Consider the following 20,002-nt stretch of genomic DNA (forward strand, 5'->3'; position numbering starts at 1 on the left):
TAAACAGAATCAGGAGAGGAGAATTGCATTAATTACAGAAAGGACTGTCAAGTGGAAGATGAAATTAAAAAAAAAATATATATATATATACATACATAGCATAACTCATAAATATATATGTATATATATATACATATGTATGTATGTGTATGTGTGTGTGTGTGTGTATATATATATATATATATATATATATATATATATATATATATATAGAGAGAGAGAGAGAGAGAGAGAGAGAGAGAGAGAGAGAGAATTGCCCTTGGAATTAGAATCAAGCAATGAGGGAGTTCTGCATTCAGGCCTTACTGAGGAAGCCTGTGAGAGACGGCCTGAAAATGAAATGTACTTGAAATGTACGTCACTCAGGGTAGATTCCTGATCCTCTTGTCAGAATGGATGAACAAATCATTAGTAGGAGAGTAAGCTATAGGTCATAAACCTGAAAAGCAGAGCATCAGCTTTAGAATAATTTGGTAACAACAACATAGGGGGTGATAGTAATGGAGAATATGTGAAAGTCAGAGCGGAAGGACAGGGCCGAGGCTTGAATAAAAAGAAGGGCAGAGCATGGAAGTCTTATGGCTGCCCTTTCTTATCACAGCATTTCTTTTATATGAACTGCAACTGTTTTTATGCATCATGTATGGGTTCTTACTACAATATGATTCCTGGAGAGAACAAAGCAAAATTTGGTTTAATTAGAATAGTCATCAGCAGGCCATACATTCCGAGATTGCAGTGGATGGCTGAAATATATCCCACAGATAGTGTGGAGCCCCTATATAGCATGTGATGCTGTGACAGCGGGCTGGTCATCAAGATGCTGAGAAGGGACTAATAGGCGGAAAGCAAATTACGTTACGGTGTGTGGACACCCTGGGCAAAGAGATGATTTCTGACATAGAGATTTTTATCATACTACTCAGGAGAGTGGCAATTTAAAACTTTTCTGTTTCTGAAATTTTCCATTTGATATTTTCAGATCACAGTTGACTCTTGCCTATCACTGAAAATTCTGAGACTGGGGATAACTCTAAGTTTTATAAGATGTGCTTTTTCTTAGTGACTTTCCTTGAAATTTTATTCATTTCACACACTACACTTTAAATACATATATATGGAATAAATTTTAATTTGTGTATTTCAATTTAATATGTCATAAGTCAATCTACCCATATAATTGTTACATGCAAATTACCTTTGAACCTTTGAACTTCTAATTATGTGGATGAAAACAAAATCTTTTAATTTAACATAATGGTTAAAGTGCCTTTTCTACATTACTACATAGATAAACCATCAATTAGAAATATTCTAGAAGTCAAGAATTACTTAAAATAATATAAAATTAAGTAGAATGACATAATATATGGCTTTTAAAAATTTGAAACAATCCTTTAAAACGTAGATGACACCAATATTCAAGAATAATAACAATCAACCTCCTAAATGAATTTTGAGGGTACTCAAGGTTTAACCCAGAGACATTATTCCTCCAAGCTACACCTATTATTAAAAATAATATATTTTGAAACAAAGTCTCATTAAATTGCTGAAGGATTTCCCTAACTTGCTGGGGTAAGCCTCAAACCTGCAATCCTCCTGTCTCAGCATCCCAAGTACTTGTATTACAGGCATGGGCTACCATGCCTAGCTCCCTACATGAATTTGAAGACAGGAGCAGGTAAGTAATCTCTTATCTAAATGCAAGACTATATGTGGACTGTAATAGTCTCTTTACATAAAAATAAACCTTAAATAACCACAGTGTACCTAGCCGAACTACCAAATTCCAGTCATTCCCTTCAGTACATTTTCTCTAACCTACCTAGTGCCTCTTCTCTTTCGGCTATTTTTTTTTTTTTTTAGACTTTTTCCCCCAGTCTTGCCCCTGAGAGAAGGCAGAGTGGTGGGAGAGCAGGACTTTCTCTGGGTTACAGGATAAGGCCCGCTCTCTCTACTGCCGGTGACTGCCTCATTTAGCAGCTGGTAATACCTGTGAAGCAATGCTCAGCACTCGCTCTTACAGTCTTTTATGTAATATAATATATATTTTTAAAATTGATTGTAATTTTTTTAGCACTTTGGGGGCTGCTGGTGGTCTCTTTTTCAGGCTAAATAGACCAACCGCTGCTGCTAAAAGAGTTTATTCGACCACCCACACTCGGAAGCACAGCCCCCTTCTCCCTGTGTTTCTCTGAAGTAGCAGTCAGCAAGGACTGCACAGTAATAACTGAGAGCAGCCTTCGGGCTTGGAAAAATGTCACAGCTTGATCCCTAGAGCTTCCAGTGCCCCCATTCAATCAGCGCTCAACTGCATGACGCACCCTGAAACTTAAAATGAAAGCCCTGGATTCATGGCCAAAAATACAAACTCCCCACAGGCCTTTCCTGGGGGAGTCATTGAAGTTCTTGGTTTGCTCACCAGTGGTTACCCACGCTCGCCTGGGTCCCAGATAGCAAAGAAAAAAGGCGCCACTGTAGCGGTGTCTGCACAAAGGCCTCCTCTGGGATGCAGACAGACTTAAAAACAGCAGGCAAAAAACAACATTTTGACAGATAAAGCCAAGTGATAAAACAGAGTGAACTTCTAATTACTTCTGCTGCTGGAGGTAAGAAAGGAGGGGGCATTCCAGAAAAAGGGGACATGAAATACTATTTAATTGTATAGTGCTGTGACATCACAGGATTTGTGTGTGTGTATGTGTGTGTGTGTGTGTGTGTGTGTGTGTGTGTGTGTGTAGTAGGATGTATCCAGTTATGGGAAGGGGTGATCATTTTCAAGTTCAGGAAGGTACAGAAGAATAGGGGAAACAATAATATATTAAAATTATGTTATAAATATTTCCATCCTACTCTAAGGCAAAAGGTAGATGTGATTGACCCCGTAGGATCATAGAAAGGCGCATAAAAAATGGACCAAGACATGCTGGATGCAGGAAAATAAGACAATAAACTTTTATTGAATTTGCATCAGTTTCAGGTATCTTTAGTTTTGTCAGCATTTTTTTATTATTTAAACATCCTTATTAGCACTAGCACACCAGGATCTTTCATAATCTGAGTTTTTTCAATAACATCTTACTTTCTAAATTTTCAAACTTCATTGTTGCTGATAAAACTAAGAATTCAAACAGGAATAAATCATTTCCATTGCTTTCTGCAACAATTTAAGATGATACGTTCATTTTTCCACAGCATAAAATACCACCTTTAGTGCAAGTGATGTCTAAGCTGAGATTTATTTATTTTGACAGTCATGTCAAATCTTGACTAACAATTATTAATTTACCTCAGTAGAACTTCGAAGACCAATCCCTGCTTTCTATCCAATAAATTATGACTCGATCATACCAGTACATTCAGATCTTATTAACTTTGGAATAAGATTCACACTGGTGTTCACACATAAAACCTTGATTAGAAATTGAGACCCATTATTTCTGAGTCAATTTGTGTGTGTGTGTGTGTGTGTGTGTGTGTGTGTGTGTGTGTGGTATGTGTGTGTGGGGGGGGTGGGTGGGTGTGGTGTGTGTGTGTGTGTGTGTGTGTGGTATGTGTGTGTGTGGGGGGTGGGTGTGGTGTGTGTGTGTGTGTGTGTGTGTGTGTGTGTAGGGAGGTTAGGGGGTACTGAGGATAGAACCAAGGGGCATTCTTCCTCAGAATTAAACCCCAGTCAATTTTAATTTTTGTTTTGAAATGGGGTCTTACTCGTTTGCTGAGCGTCTCACTAAGTTGCTGAGGCTGGTCTTCGATCTGTGGTCCTCCTATCTCATCCTCCATAATACTGCAATTACAAGTGTGTGTGGGGGGGTGTGCCACCACACCGGACTTCACTAAGTTGATTTTTACATTTTCAAAATTTCTAATTTGTTATTTTGTAAATGACGGCTTGTTTCTTCATGAGAAAGATGAGCAAAACCTTAGTGAACCTGAAGATCCGTCAACTATATTTGTCATGGCTGAGGAAAGCGGCCTGTGGAGACATGAAGAGTCCCTCGCGCTGAGAAATCTCCCACAGGTGTGCAGAGGGAGAAGGGGGAGCAGGCGGGGAGTCGTGCACCGAGATCTGTGTGGGTGCGTGGGTGCGTGTTCTTGTCCCCTTGAATCTCGCTATGATGTATAATTGCAGTGCACCAACAAATAATTTTTTTGAAAAATAAAGAATCTTAGCTCAACTACATAAGCAATGATAGGCATCTAAATGAATACTTCTTGTTGTCGGGCGTGGGGGCGCATGCTTGTAATCCCAGCATTCGGGAGGCTGAGACCTGGAGGATCACGGTTCGCGGACAGCCTCAGCTACTTAGTGAGGCCCTCTGCAACTCAGTGAGACCCGGTTTCAAAAATAGAGAATAAAAAATAGTGCAGGGGGTGTAGCTCAGAGGTCGAATGCCCCTGGGTTCCATCCCCAGACCCACAAATAATAAATAAATAAATAAATAAATAAATAAATAAACAAACAAACAAACACTTGTTGAATAAATGAATTGCTTTTCTCAAAATATTACTCAAGCAAAATTACAACTAAAAAGTAAATGATGGCTTACATTGATTGCAAATAAATATAGTGTTTTATTAGGTAGAGAACAGAACTGAATTTAAGTGGTTTGTTTTAACTTACTCAGGTGGAGAGGAAGGGCATCATCTCTCATCTTTCCATTACAAAAATGGTGGGAAATCAACAAAGCAAAAGAAGGTAACACCCAGCTTTTTAAATGAGGCTTTGTAGTGTAAGTTGGATAAATTTATTTTAACCTTTTCTTCCTCTACTTCTTGATGTCATAAAGGATCATGTATTAAAAAACAATAAGAATAAAATGCATATGCAGAATTAACTGGGGAAGATGATCTTCTTTTAACACAATTTTGTAATAAATTGCTAACTCTACCTCTAGGGTTTTAAGGAGAGGGTGATTTATTTAGCACACATGACTATGAAAGATAATTTTTAAAATGCCACCTGCAGTGTATGAATGCTCTTTATGAGAATCTGTTAAGTCTGCATGTAAATTATTATTAAACATTATAAATATTAAATTAATGTCATGAGGCAAGTTCTATTATTATCATAACTTCTGTATTATTGGTGGTTTAACCAAGGCATACCAGAATTAAGTGACTTGCCAAGAAACATTTAGTTAGGATGTCTTAGGAGAGCCAGGGAGGTTCCAAGCAGGCACATTGCTGAAGAGAGGGATGTTTCTGACTATCACACTTATTCTCTGTAGTTTTCAATTTTAAACAAGAAACTGGACAGTTGTCTAGTCCCACCCTTCAAAGACTGAGCGTGGTTTTTCCACCTACAGTCCTCTGAATCCTCAGCACAGTTTCTGTTTTCTGAATGAGTTCAGCCAGTGTGGTCGCCCATGTGGTGATGAGAATCAGCATGTTGTTTCTTGGTGCTAGGGGATATTCCCTTGGTCATTGTTTGTATATTGTAGGAATTATTCACTTATTCTATTACTGATGGGCATTTCAATTACTTCTGCTTTTTAAATTATAAGTAAAGCTGCTGCCATGAACTTTCTGTGCATGTCTTTTGATGGATTTAATCACTCACCTGTTCAGGAATGGAATAGAATTGTTGATCATAAGGTATACACATGTTCATGCAACTGCCAAACATTCATATAACTTTGTATGAATCTATGTCTACCAGCTATGTAAGGCAGAGATAAAATGATTTTTATTATTATCAACACTTGATATTATCAGCTTTTAAAATTTTACAATTTTTAGTGGACATGCAGTGGCAGTTTTAGATAGTTTCTTGGATATTTTGTATGCTTGGAGGACTCAGTCACAATCATTCTTTGACAAAATAGAAAAGACGGATGAAGTAGAAAGCCCAACACTGGATACAATCTATTCTAATGGGAAAGATGAAGCATAACTAAAGGAAAAAAAATCAAAAGTCATAAGCACAATGTAAATACTGAAAGTTTTGGCAATAATAACTAAGCCCAAAGGATAGCGGTCAAGAAAATTGACTTGTGAGAAATAGGAATGAAAGTAACAGCAATTCAAATGACCTAGAGCAGAGGCTTCAAAGAATTTGTAGAATCAGAGTGTATTCAAATACTCTTCAATAAGGATAAGGATACTGGTATCATTTGGGAGGGAAGCACAGAATAGGTCTTCTGAAAAACGTGGCTACATAAAGCTAAAATTCCTTAATTGTCTTTTTCTGCTCATACGGTGTGAATGCTTGTGTGCCTCCAAGATTCATATATTGGGATCCACACTCCATGGGGATGGTATTGGGATGGACCCTTGTGATATTAGGTTATGGAGATAAAAAAAACCCTTTTAATGGTGAATGGCACCCTTATAAAAGAAGCCTAAGATATGGTGGTGTATGCCTGGAATCCAAGTACTTAAGAAGCTAAGTTATAAGGATGGTAGGTTTGAGGCCAGTGTGTGATAACTTAGTGCTCCCATTTCTATGTTTTAAAAACAGCAGGAGATGATGGTGAAGCTGAAATCCCATTACAAAAAGAAGAGAGAGAGAGAGAGAGAGAGAGAGAGAGAGAGAGAGAGAGAGAGAGAGAGAGAGAGAAGACCCCTCACCTCTTCTGCCAGGCTATGTTAAGATGTGAAGAGTGAAAAGATGGCTAATTGTCTCTGGGGGGAAAAAAAAACAAAAAAAAAACAAAAAAAAACTTCTCCCCAGTCTCTGAATCTGCAGGTGCCTTGGCCTTAGACTTTCAAGCCTCTAGAATTATAAGAAATCAGTCTGTATTATGTATAAATCACCCAGTTATGGTATTTATTGTTTGCATTTAAAATGGACTCAAATACCTCTCCTCTATTAATTGTGTTCCTTTTCTGTTGTTATCTCTTTATGAACCACCCCCATTAACTTTTCCAACCATCTGCTTCCCCTGTTGGGCACCACATTACATGATTCTCAACCCTGTTTTCAATAAACACAAACATATTTACACACACACACACACACACACACACACACACACTAATGCTTAACAAACAACAGCAACAAACAAGTAGTGGGTCATGAGTAGCTATTACAAAAATAAATGTTTCCTTTAAAAAAGAAATTTCCTTGCAGGAAGGTCCCATAAGGACCATTAAAGTAGCTAAACTGTTGGAGAACATTAAGGGAGTTCTATTGGACTTATGTGCATATTATTGTAAAAATTCGTATAGTTTTAGAATGCATACTTTCTAAAGGATCACCATTTAAGTTAGTTGAGTTGGGATTAGCAGGTCTTCTTGAAATTAAAAAGAAATAACTTTTCAGAAAGTCAAGGGTTTGTTTTGGTTTCCTAAAAATAGGAAACAAAAGGGACTCCAGTCAAAGGAAACCAGAAACATAAAGAAAGGGGATTGGTGAGGGAAGTGAGGAGGGTTAAAAAAAAAAGAAAAGAGCTGATGAACAGACAGTTCAAATATTGTTGTGTCCATATCTGAAGTATCACTCATTACCAATCTCACTGATACATATGGAGAGGGGGGTGATGGTGTGAGACACCAAGGGCCATGTGCATATACTTATGTATCACTTTGAATCTAACTATGATGTGTTATTACAGTGCACCAAAAATATGAAAAAAGAAAATAACTTTTTTCTATGAAGAATCATTCTTTAGGCAAGGTTAGGGAGGTTGGCTAATATGATCTTAAGTGATTTTCATTTCATTATCAATTTTTTTTTATTTTTTAAACAAAGGCTCTACTTGAATGTGTCTATACTCAGTTGAGTTCATATGCCATTTAGTTCTGATATATAAGGGAAAGGTGATAAAGTTGCCTGTTGGAATCATGCTTCTATAGTTGAAGAATATTTTCTATTTTATTTGCTCAACCCCATCCTATCAATTTCTATGACAATGACCAGACTAAAATGATTTTCCTCTTCTTTACAAATATGTGTCTTTTACTATATTATAATTAAACTATTTAACTGTTAATTTTAGACTATCGTTTTTAAGTTATGGATTTTTAAATTGCTAATCTTGCAACCTTATAAAATTTATTTCATCTTTAAATTTACTTTATTTACTTTCCTAAGCGTTGGGTTAACAATGTTTTATTATATAAAATCTTTTTGTGTGTGTGGTATTGGGGTTCCTGGAAACCTTTTTACCTCCGGGCTACACTCCCAGACCTATTTTATACTTTTTATTTGGAAACAGGGTCCATTAAGCCAGTGACGCTGACTTCGAACCTACGAGATCCTCTTGTCTCTGCCTCCCAAACGCAGGGATTACAAGCGTGCGCCACCATGCCCGGCTTATTTTATAAAACCTTAAAGAGTTCTTTCTCATTTAATCACACCAAAATACTCTATTTGCTTCCTGCTTCTTGATTTAATCATTATGACTGCTATAAAGATCAAAATATTTTATATACAAAGTTATTTATATAAGGAGTTTATCACTGAAAGTAATGACTAAATTAATTTCTAAATATCAGCTAGCGATATTTTTTTCTTTACTTGAGTTTGAACCCAGGGGTGTTCTGCCTCCAAGTTACAATCACAGACATTTTGTTAATTTTTATTTTGAAACAGTTTCTCACTAAATTCCTAAGACTGGCCTCAAACCCATGGTCTTCCTTTCTCAGCTTTCCAAGTACTGGGATTATAGGAGTATACAACCAAGCCCTGCTAACCAGCTGTATCTTAATAAATTAAATGATGTCTTATGATTTAAAAGCAAAGAAATTATTTTTTCATTAAGTTATAGAATGATAAGTGATTGTTTTACTAAATATGTACTCACTTTTCAATTTCATATCTAAAACAAATATAATGAATAAAATCCTGTATTCAAAGTGTATCTTCTACATTTTTGTGAAGATCAATAAACAGCAGGAGTGGTGGCGCACGCTTGTAATCCCAGCTCTTGGGAGGCGGAGACAGGAGGATCACACAGGTTTGAAGCCAGCCTCAGCTACTGAGTGAGGTTCTCAGCCACTTAGTGAGACCCTGCTTCTAATAAAATATAAAAATAGGTCTGGGAGTGTAGCCCAGAGGTAGAAAGCCCCTGGATTTCATCCCCAGTACCACACAAAAAAAGATCAATAAACATGCACTATGAGTAAATAAATATGTATATTCACATGTGTGCATGTGAATATTATGTATATTATGTATATTAATATTATGTATATTAATTATGTATTAATATTATGTATATTAAGGTATGTATATTATGGTAGAAATGTCTACTTAGAGCAAGAAAATATAAATCTGCATCCAGTTTTCATTAATAATAATAATGTGATCTCTCTAAAGATATATAATTTCAGTCAGTAAACATAGTTTTTTTTTAATTTATAAAACCGGAAGTTATGTTAATTGTGCTAATTCTACATCTAGTTTTTGTGCTTCTTACGGCCTTTTTTAGGTTGTTTGCCATAATAAACACAATGATCCCCATTGGTGGTACTCATCCTCTTTGCAATACGACTTCACACATACACACAGACCTCCCTTGTTAGGAGGAATTTAAGAGGCTGCACAATGATGAGGACAGTGTCAATCTGGCTGAGAGTCACTCAACAACATTCCTGCAATGTCATCAAGAAAAGGACAAATGAGAAGGCTGGGGCCTTGCCTGATCTCTGACTGGGAACTCAAGGATATGCATATGTGAGTAAGCAAAATGGTCAGAGAGTGGGGAAAAAAGACAATTCTGTGAGTCTGTGATACTCAAGCCCCCTGCATTAAGGTACCAAAGGAAAAGAAACATAAATATGATTTTGGAGACCTGGGGAATATCATCAGGAGTACCAGCGCACACATAATGTGAGACTCAAACCATATAAGAGAGAAGGTAGGAAAATATTTAAAGCAATATTTTCTGAAATTTTCTTAAATTTGATGAACAACAGTAATATATACATCTAAGAATCCCATTGTATCATAAGAGATCCACACCTAGATACATTATAATAAATGATTAAGAGCCCAGTGTGATGGTGCATGCTTGTAATACCAATATTCGGAAAGCTGAGACAGGAGGATTGAGGTTGAAGGCCAGCCTCAGCTACTTAGTGAAGCCCTTTGCAACTCGGTGAGACCCTGTTTCCAAAAAAAAAAAAAAAGAATAAAAATTGGGTTGGAGGTGTAGCTTAGAGGTAGAATGTCCCTGGCTCCCATTCCTAGTACTGAAATAAATAAATAAATAAATAAATATCAAAGAGAAATTTTAAGAGAAAGAACTTATAACTTTCAATATAGTTGATTTATCACCAGAAACTATAGAAGCTAGAAAAAGTCAGGGTGATATGTTCAAAGTCCTAGAAGAATTAAGTTGTTAACTAAGAATTACATGCAGAAAAAACTATTCCATAAAACTGAAGAAAAATAATAAATTATGGGATAAAGAATTTGTGGCTAATAATCTTGACCTACTCTAAATATTAAAATAATTCTTCAGGCTAAAATCAAAGGACAGTGGACAATAACTTTATAACCTATTTGAAAAAATAAAGCGCCCCAGTAAAGATAACTATAAAACATAGTATAATTCTTTTTTGTAACTTTATTTATCTCCAGGTTTAAAAGACACTTTTATCAAGAGATGATTTAAAAATTGCACCTATGAGCAAAAACTATGTAAGGATGCAATTTGCATGACAATCAGAATAAAAGAAGAGGACAATAGAACAATATAGGACCAGTGTTTTTGTATATTAGTGAAGTTAAGCTGGCTTAATTGGAACTAGTGTTATACACTATAACTTCATAAATTAATCGTCAGGGCAATCATCAAGAAATAGTAAAAATAATGAACCAAATGATAAGGAGATTAAAATATATTTAACACAAGGCAGCAATAGAGGAATGGGGAAAGATGAAGGACTTGAAATGTATAGAATGTAAAATAGACATAAAGTCAGTCTTATCGGTTACTGCTTTCACATTCAGTGAGAATGGACTGAACACTCCGACTGAAGGTTAGCAGTGGCTGAATGTATTTAAAAAAATAAAAAGAACCTGATCAAACTGTATGCTGTCTCCAAGAGACACAAAACAGAAATAGACCAAAATGGACTGAAAGTAAAAGCCTGGGGAAAAATGCAAACAGTAGCTACAACTCTCCAGAGAAAGCTAGAGTGGCTGTAAAAATTAGACTTTAAGATAAAAAAGGAAAGTTTGTTACAATAAATGTGTTCTTCCATAAAGAACTCGTAAAATGTTTAGGTATATGGGCATTTGACAACAAAGCCCTGAAATGCATGAAGAGAAAACTGTCAGAATCAAGGGAAATATAAAGTATTTAACAAAAGGAGTTGGAAATTTTACCCTGCTCTCAAAAATGGACAGAACAAGAGAGACTATTAATAACAAAGAGAAAATTTGAACAACCTTATCAGCCAACTGGACTTTCAGACTTCTACAGGACACTTCTCCCAACGACAGCAGAATATACATTCCTTTCAAGGGAACAAGATCCATTTTCCAGGATATACTCAGTTTTAGGTAGTAAAAACAAGTCTCAATACATTTGAAAGGAATGATGTTATGTAAGGTTGCTTTCTGATCACAATGAGATTAAATTAGAAATTTATAATAGATATAAATTTAGAAAATTCTAAATACAGGTAAACTAAAAGCTATACTCATAAATAATCAGTCAGAGAAAATCAGTAGAAAATAAAAGATATTTGAGGTGAATGAAAAAATAGGTAACATATTAAATATGAGATATTTAAAGAAGCACTTTGAGGAAAGTGTATATGTATATGAAAAAGCTATACATATTAAATTTATATGTACTTAAGAGATTATATATGAAATTTTTGATTAAATTGTTCAATTATACTTATATGTTATATAACAATAACCAGATTTTAAATTGAAAACATTTTATATATAAATTAAGAAAGATTTCATACTCATAGCCTAAAATTTTACTCCCCATATAGATTAATTCAATAACCAATAATATAATATTTTACTTTAAGAAACTAGAAAAATGTAGACCAAACTGAAGCCAAAATATGCATAAGTACTTAGCAAAGATTAGTTCAGAAAAATTAAGAATTCAAGAAAAAAACAGTAAAGAATACGATCAAAATCAAAGGTAGATTTTTTAAAACAATTACAAAATTGGCAAAAATCCCAAACAAGAGAAAATTTAAAAAGAGATTAAAATTACTAAACACAGGCATAAGAAAAGGGAACTAACTACTGAACTTATAGAAATAAAAATAATTATAATAAAATATTATGAAAAACTTTACTAAAATTAATCATATAAATTAAATGTATGAAAATTTCATTATGATACATATTACTGAAAAATGACTTGAAAAGAAATAGAATACATTAATAGATCTATAACAAGTGAAGAGATTGAGTTAATAATCAAAGAGCTTCTTACCGAAAAATTCTAGGATCATGTGATTTCTCTGGTGAAGTCTACTACATATTTAGAAAATCTTCACAAACTCTTCTAAAAAATAAGATGTGAGGAATGCTTCCTAATCCAGTCTGAAGCCTTAATTATCCTGAAACAAAATCTAGAAGATATTAAGGCAAAAGGAATCAGGACCAATACCGGGTTTGGTTTGGTTTGTCTGTTTATTTTGAAAGTGTTGATCATTGACCCTGGGTACATTCTCCTACTAAGATACAACCCCAGCCCTATTTTTTTTTTTTTTAATTTTGAAACAGGGTTTCACTAAGTTGCTGAGGTTTCTGTTAAATTGCTGAGGCTGGCCTCCTGTCTCAGCTTCCCAAGTATTGGGATTACAGGCATGTTGCCATACCTGGCTTCAATTCTATTAATGATATGGATACATTTTCCAAGAAACACTGGCAAACTGAATCTGGCAGTGTAGCAAAAGGGTCAAGCAACATCATCAAGTGGAATTAATCTTAGAAAATGTAAAATTAGTTCAGCATGCAAAATTAATCTATATATTGTATCAAATGTAAAATTATCTCTAATTGCAGTTGATATTGTGTACAGAAAAACCTAAGTAATTGACAATAATTTATATTAGTGCTAATAAACCAGATCAGCAAGTCTGTAGGATTCAAGGTCCATATACAAAGATAAACTGTAATTGTTTTATATTGACTGGTAATGAGCAACCTAAAATAAAAATAAGAAAACAAATTCATTTAAAATCGTTTAAAATGATGATGTGGTTTTTGTTCTTGGTTCTATTTATGTGGTGAATAACATGTATTGATTTGCGTATGTTGAACCAGCCTTGTTTTTCTGGGATAAAACCGACTTGGTCATGGTGTATTATTCTCTTGATATATATCGTTTTGAATGCATAAAGCTAGTATTTTGTTTAGAATTTTTGCATCTGTGTTCTTTAAGGATATTGGTCTGTAGTTTTCCTTTCTTGAGATATCTTTATTTGGTTTGGGGATTAATGTGATACTGGCCTCATAGAAGGAATTTGGGAGAGTTCCATCTCTTTCAATTTCCCAGAACAAGTTATTAAGTATTGGTATTAGTTGTTTACTGACTGAAGGTTTTGTAGAATTCAGCTGGAAACCCATCTGGGCCTGGGCTTTTCTTTGGTGGAAGAATTTTTATTGCCGTTTCTATTTCTTTGGTTGTTATTGGTTGGTTTAGGCTTGCTATATCCTCCTGGGTATCTTTCCAAAGGGGTTGAATTCAGAGAAATACAGCAACATATGCATACCTATGTTCATAGCAGCACAATTCGTAATAGCCAAAATATGGAACCAACCCAGATCTCCATCAACAGATGAATGGATAGCAAAACTCTGGGAAATGCTCACAATGGAATTCTATTCAGCCATAAAGAAGAACAAAATTATATCATTTGCAAGAAGATGGAAAGCCCTGGAGAACATTATGTTAAGTGAGATCAGCCAAGCACAGAAGGAGAAGGTACATATGTTTCCTCTAATATGCCCAAACTAGGAAACACAGAGGATACCAGTGGGACTCCAGATAATGGAGGGGAAATATCAGCAAAGCTTGAATGGAAAGATAGGAGAGGAGGAAGGCTGATCTTGATTAATGAGAGTCTACATCTGAACATGCGTAAAATTATGAACATGACATGGTTAACCTGGTCAACCATTGGTGGGAGGGGGGAAGGGAAAACGGGGGCGGGGGGGAGAGGGCACCAAATATAGTTTAAATGTATACTGTTTACGTTCAATAAAAAAAATTGTTAAAAAAATAAAAAATAAAAAAGTTTAAAAAGCAACAAAATATATAGGAATAAATGGCTGGACTTTATTGATTAGGTAGCAATACTTCTCTGATTGGTATATTTATATAGTGAAAATATGGATTCCTTATCAAGATCCCTGTTGGATTTCTACAGAAACTGACAGGAAAATTCTAAAATTCACTTGAAAAATCATAGTATCAAGAAGAGGCAACATTACCTTGATTAAAAAAAAACATAAAGTTAAATACACATCCTAATTTCAAAACATACTACAAATCTACACTAACCAAGAGAGTATGCTATTGTCACAAGGATAGACATAGATTAAGATTGCAGATAGGTTATGTGGATATATGAATGTATCACTATTAAGCTTACTCTCATGCACAACAATGTACCAATACATTTTTAATTTCGTTCATAAATTAACAATTATATTTGAAGTTTTGTTAAACTTATTTTAACTAATATATAAAATTATAAAAATTATACATGTTTTGAGGGTACCATGTGATATTTTTATACAGTATATACTGCTTAATTCAAGTTAAACAGAAGTATTTCCTCAAGCCTTCATTAACCTTCATTATTCTTTTTCTTTTCTTTTTTTCTTTTTTGTTGAGGGGGTGTATGTATGTGGTTCTGAGGATTGAATCTAGCGTATTTTACCCCTAAGCTACACATACCCCAGCACTCTTTTTAAATTTTGAAACAGGGTCACACTAATTTGCTGATGGCCTTGCTAAGCTGCTGAGGCTGGCCTTGATACCCCTGCTTAGCTTCCCAAGTACTGGGACTGAAGGGATGTGCCACCATGCCCAACTTATTATTTCCTTATAGTAAAAACATTCAGAATCCTTTCTTCTAACATCTTGGAATATATAACATATTTTTTCATTTATAGCCAATCACTATTCAATAGTATGCCATAAGTTCTTGCTCATATTCACCCATAATTTAAAATCTACTGATCAAACTTTATCTATTTCTCTCTCTCCTCCACTCTCACTAGTCTCTGGTAAACACCATTCTCTCAGCTTCTATGAGATTAACTTTTTTGAATTCTACATGTAGTTAGATCATGTAATATTTGTCTTTCTGTGCCTGTCCTATTTTACTTCATTTAATGATCTTCAGTTCTCTCCATGCTGCTATAAAACGCAGGATTTTATTCTTTATTTATGGATGGTGAGTGTTCCATTGTGTACAAGTACTACATTTTCTCTACTTATCGGCTGATGGATACTTCAGTGATTTCTATTTCTGTGAACAATGTTGCCATGAACATGAAGTGTAGATGTCTTTTCAACATACTGATTTTATTTTCTTTAAATATACCCAATGGTGGGATTGCTGGGTCATGCAATGGTTCTGATTTTATTTCATTTTATTTTTACAATAGTGGGGATTGAACCCAAGGACATTATACCTCTGAGCTACACCCCCAGCCCTATTCTTTATTCTTTATTTTGAATTGGGGGTCTCACTAAGTAGCTGAGACTATCCATTAACCTGTGATACTTTTGTCCAAGTACAGGGATTACAAGTGTGCACCACCAGACCTGGCTTCTAATTTTAATTATTTAAGAAACCTGATGAACTAATTTACACCATAATCTCACCAGCCCTTGCTAGCCTTAATCCAGTATGGTGATACCTTATTGTGGTTTTAATTTGCATTTTCTTATGTTTAGTGGTTTTGAAATTTTTCTTGTTCTCATATTGCTATTGGTTATTTGTATATCTTATTTTGAAAAAATGGATCTTTTAAAAGATGGGAAACTTTTAGAAGAGAACCTGGGTCATAAAACATCACAACATTGAAATTGGCAGTGATTTCTTGGATATGATTCCAAAGGCACAGGCAACAAAAGAATAAACAAACAAACTTCATAAAAATTAAAAAAATTGTACATCCAAAAAGACAATGTAAACAGAATTAAAAGTTACTGATAGAATGGGATAAAATATTTCCAAATGCTATATCTGAAGGTATATTAATATTCCAAATAGAAATCCTAAAACTTAGCAACAATAAAAGCAAACAATACAATTTAGAAATAGGTAAAAGACTAAATAGATAATGAATTTCCAAAGATTTATATATGAGCAATAAACATATGAATATCACTCATCATTATCATAATATAACTAATCATTAAGGAAATATAAATAAAAACTATAGTAAAATACTACTTCACATTTGTTAGGATGGCTACTTAACATGAATTACCTTGCTCCAGACATTTACCTTGAGTTTATTTGTCTCTTTACTTGTAAAGTATGTTTCTTGTAATCAGCAGATGGATGGATTCTGGTGTTTAATCTATTTTACCACTTTATGTCTTTTTATTGGGGAATTGAGGCCATTTACATTCAGTGTGATTATTGAGAAATAACTTTTAATTCATAACATGTTAAGATTTTATTTCTGTTTGAAATACTGTTTATTCTTCTTTGGTTGGTTGTCTGCTGGATGGAAAATCTTGTTTCTCTGCTTCTGGTGTGTATTACCTATTTCTTCTTTGTAGTTAATCTCTTTGAGAATTTTCTCTAGTGCTGGTTTTGAAGACATAAATTCCTTCAGTTTCTGTTTGTCATGGAAGCTTCTTATTTCTCCATCTAATTTAATATATAGTTTTTCTGGGTAGGAAATATTTGGCTGGAAGTTGTTTTCTTTCAGAGTTTGGAATATGTTATTCCAAGCCCTTCTGACTTTCATGACTTGGTTTGTGAAGTCTGGAGTGATTCTAATTGGTTTGCCTCTGAATGTCACTGGGTCTTTTGTTTTTCTTGCCTTTAAGATTCTCTCCTTGGCTTCTACATTGGTCATTTTGACAATTATGTGGTGTGGGGAACCTTTTCTCTGATCCTGTCTAAAGGGAGTTCTATAAGTTTTCTGGACCTGTGTATCAACCTCTTGCTCTATGTTTGGAAAATTTTCTGCTATTACTTCTTTGAAGAGATTATCGATCCCTTTGGTTTCACCTTCTTTTTCTTTCTCTATTCCAACTATTCTTAGGTTAGCTCAAAGTTTATAGTCTTAAGATTTACATTTAGGTCTTTTATTTATTTTGCATTAATATTTGTATATGGTGTTAGGTAAGGGTCCAATTTTACTCTTTTTCATGTAATTATTATTTTTCAACAATATGTAGAGAAAAGATTAGTTTCTTCACCCAATATTCCTGGAAACCTTATAAAAAATAACTTGACTATATATGGAAGAATTTATTTCTAGGCTTTTTATTTTACTCCACTGGTTTATATGTCTGCCTTTATAGCAGTACTACACTGTTTTAATTATTGTAGCTTTATAAGTTTTGATATCAGAAAAAAAAAGAAACTGAACACTTCAAAGAAGGATACGTCCATATTCTAAGGTATCACTACCAATATCACTAATGTGTACGAGGAGGCACAAGGAGGGACATATGGCAAGATACGTGTGCATGTACATTTATACTACTTTGAATATCACTATGAGCTGTAATTATAATGAACCAATAAAATACAAAAAAAGAATGGATTACAAAACTGTGGGACATGTACACAAAGGAATTTTATTCAGCCATTAAAAAACCTGTTACATCATTTTCAGGGAAATGGATGGAACTGGAGGACATATTGCTAAGCGAGATTAGTCAGTCACAAAAAATGAGAAATCAGATGCTTTCCCTAATATGTGAAAGCTAAGGAGAAATGGATTATAGGAGAAAATCTAGATGAAAAAGGAAATCCTATAGAGGAGCAAACACGACAACCTAAATGAGGGGATGGGAGGGGGAAAGAAGAAAATTCTCTAAAGCACACAATGTACTTAAACATATCAAATTCAACCACTAAGCCAAGCAAGGGAAGGAGGGATGGGGAGGGAATGGGGTGGGAATTGGGTAGGGGCTAAATGGGTGATGTGTACATGTATGTACACACAAGTTTTTTACCCCAATATAATGTATGAATATAATGTACCAATAAAAAAAATTATAAAAGGAAAAAACACAAAAAACAAGGGAAACAAGAAAATTTAATATAGAGATAATATTCTGTTCAATAAAGTTTGCTGGAAGGTTGGGCATGGTGTCAAATACCTGTAATTTCAATACTTGGGATCGTAGGTTCAAGGTCAGCCTTAGAATCTTAGTGAGACCCTGTTTTTCAAAACTGACCTCAAAAATTCCACAAGCTTCCTATTACTCATGGTTTGTATTTTGTCACTTTCTGTTATCAAAATGGGAATGATGATGCTAGTGTAGGTGTGTGAGAAAAAAAACAATATTTTTTGTTACAATGCTTTTATAAATTATTCATAAATTATTTTGCCATGCGTGTTATATAAATGTTGATGGTCAAAGTAACAAATTAATTTCATTAATCTCTATTAATATATACTGTATCCTTATGGCAAATTCTAAATTAAAAGTTTATTATTTAAAGTAGTTTACATAGTTGGGAATGGTGGTACATGTCTATAATCCCAGTACTTGGGGGGCTGTGACAAGAGGATCACAGATTCAAGACCAACCTCAAGCAAATTAGTGAGACCTTTTTAAAAAAATCAGAAAGGCTGGGTGTATTGCTTATAATGCTCCTGGATTCAATTCCGGTACACCACCACCACTACTACTACTACTACTACTACTACTACTACTACTACTATTACTACTACTAATAACAACAAGGGCATTTGTATGCATGTCACATTGCTAGTTAAAAATGGATTAAATCTAAATTTCATTGTAAAACTACAGTATGCCAACTTTTCCGTATTTCAACCTATCAGGACTTCAACTTTTTCACCAGAAGCAAAACTTGAAATTCAATAAAGTTCTCATTCAGCAGACCCCTATAGAATTTTTCACCAGAAGCTGAAAAGTTAGTTTTGTGAGCAAACTTCCTCAATTCACAAATAAATATAAACTATTGTCTTATTCCCACTGTTTTACAACACATTAAGGTTTTTTTTTTTTCTGTTCTCAGCTCCATCTGATATTTTTTTATGTTCTGGCACAATAATCTTTAAAACCCTAAATACTTATTTATAGAAATACCATCATTCTTACTGAATTTTAATAAATCTCTAAAAAAAAAGATTTCCCATGACTGAAGTTTTCAAATTGCAAATGAGTGCAAAAGTTACTTAAACACAACATACAGTAACGTAGACATGACCTGTCAGTAGAGAGAGCAAAGACAAAAGTGCATGATATGGTAAGATGTTGCCAAAACTTTACTCTGTCTGCCAAAAAAAATTTCTTTTTACTTCTGTATTAAGTAACTGCAGAATGTGGCTTGTTTGGTATTCAATTCCTTACCACTTTTTAAGTTTTTATACATATTTCAACTGCCCTCAGAAGAAGAGCTTCCATTAGAAAACCTGACCAGTAAACTCAAATATGTTGCTTGCATGAATTCAGTCAGGCATCGGTAGCAACCAAGTTTAGCTCCTCTGGGGACCATTTATCAACCTTTGCAAAGAAAAAAAAAAACTGAATAGTTATTTTTTTATTTCTCTTTGGTGGCACTGTATTTATTCTGTATTACCTAGATGATTTTTTCTGACATAAATTTCTCTATGAAGTTTCCATAGTTATTTTCATAGTATTTATTTTTTACATTGTGATGTTTTATTATATTTTCTTTTTATTTTAGTAAATCCCAGAGAACCGATGTATGATATGTTCCACTTCTCTTATTGATGTTAGGTAGGGTACAAAGAATTCCAAAATTCTGATGAAGAAATAAAAAACACATTGTTTCCTAAACACTAAAAATAACTAGTAAATTGGTAGAGATTTTTTTCTAGTTTTCAGAACTCTGTCTCTATTATACCTCACTAAACAACACATAC

The sequence above is a fragment of the Muscardinus avellanarius genome (genome assembly GCF_963383645.1).
Source record: "Muscardinus avellanarius genome assembly, chromosome: 1".
NCBI classification, from domain to species: Eukaryota; Metazoa; Chordata; class Mammalia; order Rodentia; family Gliridae; genus Muscardinus; species Muscardinus avellanarius.